The sequence below is a fragment of the Hypanus sabinus genome, chromosome 10 (genome assembly GCF_030144855.1).
Source record: "Hypanus sabinus isolate sHypSab1 chromosome 10, sHypSab1.hap1, whole genome shotgun sequence".
NCBI lineage: Eukaryota > Metazoa > Chordata > Chondrichthyes > Myliobatiformes > Dasyatidae > Hypanus > Hypanus sabinus.
In genome coordinates this window covers 165,983,651-165,991,211 of record NC_082715.1, presented here as the reverse complement: position 1 = coordinate 165,991,211, position 7,561 = coordinate 165,983,651, and positions in this window count along the sequence as shown.

The following is a 7,561-nucleotide window of genomic DNA, read 5'->3' as shown; positions in this document are numbered from 1 at the left end:
GTCTTGGACAGGGCAACTTCCATACCAGGTTCTGATTCACCCTAGAAGAATGCTTTCTGCAGTGCAACTATAAAAATTAAAAATTAGGCCAAATTTCTTCAGCTTTCTCAGGAAATAAAGGCGCTGGTGGGCCTTCTTGGCAGTAGACTCTGCTTGGTTCGACCAGTTCAGGTCATTTGTGATATTCACCCTGAGGAACTTAAAGCTTTTAACCTGTTCCACCTGTGCACCACCGATGTAGATGGGGTTGTGCGGTCCGCTACTCCTTCTGAAGTCAACAACCAATTCCTTCGTCTTGCTGACGTTGAGGGATAGGTTATTGTCTTTGCACCATGCCACCAGGTTCCTAATTTCCTCTGTACTCAGACTCATCATTACCCGAGATACGGCCTACAATTGTGGTGTCATCAGCAAACTTATATATTGAGTTCGATGGAAACTTGGCTACACAATCATGGGTGTACAGTGAGTACAGCAGGGGGCTGAGTACACAGTCTTGTGGGGCACCGGTGCTCAGAGTGATTGTAGAGGAGAGCTTTTCCCCTATTTTTACTGCCTGGGTCTGTGAGGAATTTGACGATCCAGCTGCTGATCTGAGTGCTAAGACCCAGGTTCCGGAGCTTAGGAATCAGTTTATTTGGAATTATGGTATTAAAGGCAGAGTTGTAGTCGATGAAAAGAAGCCTTTGTATGCGTCTTTATTCTCCAGGTGTTCTAGGGAGGAATTTAGTGCCAGAGAGATGGCATCTGCCATTGACCTGTTGCTCTGGCAGGCGAATTACAAAGTGTTGAGGTTGACCGGTAGGTTATGGTTGATGTGTGCCATAACCAATCGCACGAAGCACTTCATAGCAATTGATGTCAGAGCCACAGGTCGGTAGTCACTCAGGCAAGCCACCTGTGGATCTCTTCTGTGGAAGAGATCGGGAATCCCGGATGGTCTGTTGCCTCGCTGGTGCCAGGGTCTAGGATATCTCGGATCGAGTTCTGTTATGGACTGGTCTGAAGCCCGCATTCCAGATCTTGATCCGGTCCGTGGACTCTGGACTCCGGGTCTTGTAGCCGTCCCTCCTTTCGCCCTTGAGCCCAATTAGTCGCACCTGTGGATCATCATGGCTTGTTGGGGCTCAAGTAGGTGCACCTGATGCCCATCGGCTGGTGGTGCATAGGGGGTTCTGGGACTGAGTGGATTTCGGGGGTCATTCTGTCTATCCTGTTCCTCCAGTTGCCCTGGCTTGGAGTTCTCCTCGTTGAAAGAAGAGTTCTTCGATTAAGTGTGGCAGTCACCCTGGACCTAGTTCCCTTCCTATCCCTTGCCTCCGTCTGACAAGCCTGGCCAGAGTGCCGTTGCCCAGACGGGAACTCTGCCCCTTTCCATCCCTTGCTGCCGCCCGGCTGTGCCCCACAACCTACCCAGGTGCCCCTGTGACCTGCTTAGGCCCCCGTGTCCCTGCCTGGGAGGTCCGTGCCCTGCCCAGGAGTTATGCGACTCGCCCGGTGAACTCCTAGGCCCTGCCTGAACTCCAAGATCCTGCCTTGCCCGGACCCCGGGATACTGCCTTGCCCGAACTCCGGGATCCTGCCCTGCCCAGACCCCGGGATCCTGCCCTGCCCGGACCCCGGGATCCTGCCCTGCCCGGACCCCGGGATCCTGCCCTGCCCGGACCCCGGGATCCTGCCCTGCCCGGACCCCGGGATCCTGCCCTGCCCGGACCCCGGGATCCTGCCCTGCCCGGACCCCGGGATCCTGCCCTGCCCGGACCCCGGGATCCTGCCCTGCCCGGACCCCGGGATCCTGCCCTGCCCGGACCCCGGGATCCTGCCCTGCCCGGACCCCGGGATCCTGCCCTGCCCGGACCCCGGGATCCTGCCCTGCCCGGACCCCGGGATCCTGCCCTGCCCGGACCCCGGGATCCTGCCCTGCCCGGACCCCGGGATCCTGCCCTGCCCGGACCCCGGGATCCTGCCCTGCCCGGACCCCGGGATACTGCCCTGCCCGGACCCCGGGATACTGCCCTGCCCGGACCCCGGGATCCTGCCTTGCCTGGACTCCAGGATCCTCCTTGCATTGTTACGTACCCCGTAACTGGGTCACTTACCAGCAAAGATAGAGATGTCTGTTGAAGTCTGATGGGACTATTTTTAACAGTATTTACTAGTAAAAATGCACAAAATAATATCAATGCAAACATACAGATAATATACGTTGTCAATACTAAATCCAGAAGTGCGGGTATAATAATAATAAGAAATAGCTCTATTGTTGTCTAGGGGATAATGTATTGTCCGATGGAAATATAAAAGTCACTCAGTTCATTCAGGCTGCAGCCTTTTGGTTGTTACTGTGTTGCACTTTGTTGGAGAGAGAGAGAAATAGGAATAGAATGGGAACAGGTACAGCTACGGGTTTTCCAACCTTTATGATTTCGATCCTTCGGGAGTCCCATTGGCTAAACTGTTCCTCTGTGGTGAGGCCGCCAATCCCAGGCAAAGGGAAAGCACGCACGCGAGCCCCCCACCGGCTGTCGCCATTAAACGCTGTCACGGGATTTCTATTATTTCTCCTGGTGCGTCTAAAGCGGTTGTTTACCAGACCCTCTTTTATCCTTCCTCACGGGTCTCAGATGTCAATCAGGTTGGGATAATGCAATCCCTCAACCAGCCCACTCTGGTCATCTCCTGAGGGCGTCAATTAATAGTACAGTACTCATTACACAATTTCGTCTCCAAGAGACAATAGCCGTTATCAATGGTTCCGTCTTGTTGAGGCCAGGACACATTCCAAACCCTTGTGGATTCTGCGTGTCTCTCTCTCATTTCTTGGGTCCTAGACCCGAATTAATAGCGATCTTGCGATTCTCAAAAAGGAGGGGGCTACTTTGTACCCTTCGGCCCCTCAGAGTTGTGGCGCAGTCGTAACAGCATGAACTCCGGGATCCTGCCTTGCCTGAACTCCGGGATCCGCTTTGCCTGAACTCTCAGACTCTCCCGGAACCCTAAAATCACCTTGAACGTCACGTCCCTCACGCGCACCACTGTCACCACATCTTGTCTGTTGTTTAGTTGTTCCTGTCCTGCCCCTAGTACTGCAGTGCCTGCGTCTTGCACTTGGGTCCGTCTTCCTGTCCGCTTATGACAAGTTCTCAGTATTCTCAACAGGGAGCGTGAGCAGCCGGATGTCGTGGTCCATGTAGCGACCAATGACGTGGGCAGGAAGAGTGAGGAGGTCCTGAAAGATGAGTTTAGGGAGTTAGGAGCCAAGTTAAAGGACTGGACCTTCTGGATAGCAATCTCAGGATTGCTACCAGTGCCACGTGCAGATGGGTTTAGAAATAGTAAGATAGTGCAGATCAACACGCGGCTGAAGACATGGTGCAGGAGGAAGGGCTTCAGATTTATAAATAATTGGGCAGTTTTCCAGGGAAGGTGGGACCTGTTCCGGGGGGAAGGGTTACATCTGAACTGGAGGAGGACAAATATTCTTGCAGGTAGGATTGCTACAGAGGCTGCAGTGGATTTAAACTAGATACAAGGAGAGAGGGGAACCAGAGTATAGGAACAGATGTATGGGAGAAGGAAGAAAAAGAAGATAGTAAAGTTGTTTGCACGTTAGTGATAAACAGAGAGTAAGAGGTGGAGAATTTCTCAAATGCATTTATTTTAATGCTAAGAGCATTGTACGAAAGGAAGGTAAATGAGCTTAGAGTATGGATTCATACCTGGAAATATGATGTTGTAGCTATTAGAGAAACATCGTTGCAGGAGGGGTGTGATTGGCAACTAAATATTCCTGGATTTCCTTGCTTCAGGTGTGATAGAATTGGAGGGGCAAGAGGGGGAGGTGTTGCATTGCTTGTCAGAGAAAATATTACAGCGGTGCTCTAGCAGGATATATTAGAGGGCGCATCCAGGGAGGCTATTTGGGTAGAACTGAGGAATGTGAAAGGTGTAGTAACACTTATAGGGGTGTATTATAGACCACCTAATGAGGAGCAAGAAATGAAGGAACAAATCTGTGAGGAGATAGCAGATATTTGTTGTAAGCGCAGTATTGTGATTGTGGATGACTTTAATTTTCCACACCTAGACTGGGAAGCCCAGTAGACTGTAAAAGGGCTAGATGGTTTGGAGTTTGTAAAATGTGTACAGGATAGTTTTTGCAGCAATACGTAGAGGTACCACTAGAGAAGGGGCCGTGTTAGATCTCCTGTTAGGGAATGAGATAGGTCAGGTGACGGAGGTATGTGTTGGGGACCACTCCGGGTCCAGTGATCACAATTGCATTAGTTTCAATATAATTATGGAGAAGGATAGGACAGGACCCAGGGTTGAGATTTTTGATTGGAGAGAGGCTAACTGTGAGGAGATGCAAAAGGATTTAGAAGGAGTGGATTGGGACAATTTGTTTTCTGGGAAGGATGTAATAGAAAAATGGAGGTCATTTAAAAGTAAAATTTTGACGTTACGGAATCTTTATGTTCCTTTTAGGTTGAAAGGAAAGGTTAAAAGTTTGAGAGAGCCATGGTTTTCAAGGGATATTGGAAACTTGGTTCGGTAAAAGAGATATCTACAATGAATATAGGCAGCATGGTGTAAATGAGGTGCTCGAGGAATGTAAAGAATGTAGAAAGAATCTTAAGAAATAAATTAGTGAAAGCTGAAAGAAGATACGAGGTTCCTTTGGCAAGTAAGGTGAAAATAAATCCAAAGGGTTTCTACAGTTATATTAATAGCAAAAGGATAGTGAGGGGTAAAACTGGTCCCTTAGAGAATCAAAGTGGACAGCTGTGTGTTGAGCCAAAAGAGATGAGGGAGATTTTGAACAATTTCTTTCCTTCGGTATTCACTAAAGAGAAGGATATTGAATTGTGTAAGGGAAACAAGCAGGGAAGTTATGGAAACGATGACGATTAAAGGGGAGGATGTACTGGCTCTTCTAAGGAATATGAAAGTGGATAAATCTCCGAGTCCTGACAGCATTTTCCCTAGGACCTTGAGGGTAGAAATACCAGGGTCTCTGACAGAAATATTTCAAATGACATTAGAAATGGGGATGGTGCGGGAGGATTAGCATATTGCTCATGTGGTTCCATTGTTTAAAAAGGGTTCTAAGAGTAAACCTGGCAATTATAGACCTGTAGGTATGACGTCAGTGGTTGGTAAATTAATGGAAAGTATTCTAAGAGATGGTATATATAATTATCTGGATAAACAGGATCTGATTAGGAGCAGTCAACATGGATATGAGCGTGAAAATCATGTTTGACAAAACTTACTGAACTTTTTGAAGAGGTTACAAGGAAAATCGATGAGCATAAAGCAGTGGATGTTGTCTATATGGACTTCACTAAGGCCTTTGACAAGGTTCTGCATGGAAGGTTAGTTTGGAAGGTTCAATCGGTGGGTATTAATATTGAATTAGTAAAATGGATTCAACAGTGGCTGGATAGGAGATGCCAGAGAGTAGTGGTAGGTAACTGTTTGTCAGGTTATCAGGTTTGTCAGGCTGGTGACTAGTGGTGTGCCTCAAGGAACTGTACTGGGCCCAATGTTGTTTGTCATATACATTAATGATCTGGATGACGGGATGGCGAATTGGATTAGGAAGTACAGTATGCAGATGATACTAAGATAGGTGGCGTTGTGGATACTGAAGTAGGTTTCAAAGTTTGCAGAGAGATCTAGGCCAGTTAGAAGAGTGGGGGAAAAGATGGCAGATGGAGTTTATTGCTGTTAAGTGTGCGGTGCTATATTTTGGTAGGACTACTCAAAATAAGACATACATGGTAAATGGTAGGGTATTGAAGAATTCAGTAGAACAGAGTGATTTAGGAATAATGGTACATAGTTCCCTGTAAGTGCAATTTCATGTGGATAGAGTGATGAAGGAAGCTTTTGGTAAGCTGGCCTTTATAAATCAGTGCCTTGTGTATAGGAGTTGGAATGTAATGTTAAGATTGTACAGGGCATTGGTAGTATTGGAGTATTTGGAGTATTGTGTACAGTTCTGGTCACCGAATTATAGGAAAGTTGTCAACAAAATAGAGGGAGTACAGAGAAGATTTACTAGAATGTTACCTGGGTTTCAGCACCTAAGTTACAGAGAAAGGTTGAACAAATTAGGTCTTTATTCTTTGGAGCACAGAAGTTGAGAAGGACTTGATAGAGGTATTTAAAATTATGAGAGGGTTAGACAGAGTTCACGTGGATAGGCTTTTCCCATTGAGATTAAGGGAGATTCAAACAAGAGGACATGAGTTGAGAGTTAGCAGGCAAAAGTTTAGGCGTAACACGAGGGGGAACATCTTTACTCAGAGAGCGGTAGCTGTGTGGAACGAGCTTCCTGTAGAAGTGGTAGAGGCAGGTTCGATATTGTCATTTAAAGTAAAATTGGATGGGTATATGGACAGGAAGGGAATGGAGGGTTATAGGCTGAGTGCAGGTCGGTGAGTCTAGGTGAGAGTAAGCGTTCGGCACAGACTAGGAAGGCCGAGATGGCCTGTTTCCGTGCTGTAATTGTTATATGGTTACATTGTCTTATCATTTTCGCAGGACGATATCTAAAGAAGTCATGCAAGCTTTTAACAAAGAGCAGAACGCCGGTTGTTGTCAGAACCACAGCCGGAGTTTTCCCGGTGAAATACTTTGTTTTCAGTTTCTGGCAGCAGATGGCGACAAACCGATCAAATGTAAAAGTGACAGTGAACCGACGAAACAGTCCGTGGCTGCCTTTGCCAGGACAGAGATCACACTGCATACGGGGATGATGTCCAGGAAACTCCGCTACAGGGTGACCTCAAAGATGATGGTCAGTAGATCCGCCGTTGCCATGGCCACCAGGTAGCGAGTGGTGCAGGTAGAGAGTTCACACCTTACCCGGGACAGGATCACCGTCCCCACAACATTCACTGGAACAGCAAAAAGAATGAGTGATTGACGGTCTCACCGCTCCATGGGTCCCATGACAGGGCTAAACAGGAAACTGAGATCAAACACATATTGCAGCAACTCATTTCCAGAGGTTTAAAAGCTGTAAAGCGGGAATCGGTTAGACTCGCACGTGTGCATGTTGGGTGACAGGTGAAGAGTTTGGGACGGAGCCATTTTCAACTGATCACCATGGGCGCATTGTGGAGATCATTCGAAATTTTAAACCATCAGGTAAAGCCCGGATACCTCTGCAACTTTCTCAGCGATGCTGATTGCCTCGTTCTTTCACTCTCCTCATGCAGAGAAGGCCTGCTCCCTGCGCCAGTCCATTTCCAAAGATCAAAATAAATTCATTTCCACCGTTCGCATGTCTCGTCTCCTTCTAGACTCCCCATTGGACACCCGCCCACCGTTTCGATTGGTCTATTAAGTTGCAACTACTCCTCACCGGGGCTCCTTCACACTGCGTCAAGGAATCCGATTAGAAAGTTTGATTTCCGCATTTTGATATTCTGCCTGGCTTGCTCAACTTTGCAACTATTTTACACGTTAGTGCTTAAATCATCAAAGACAATACACTTACTTCGAAACATCTGCTTCTTCAGGAGTCGCTCCAAAGTACTGAGGCACG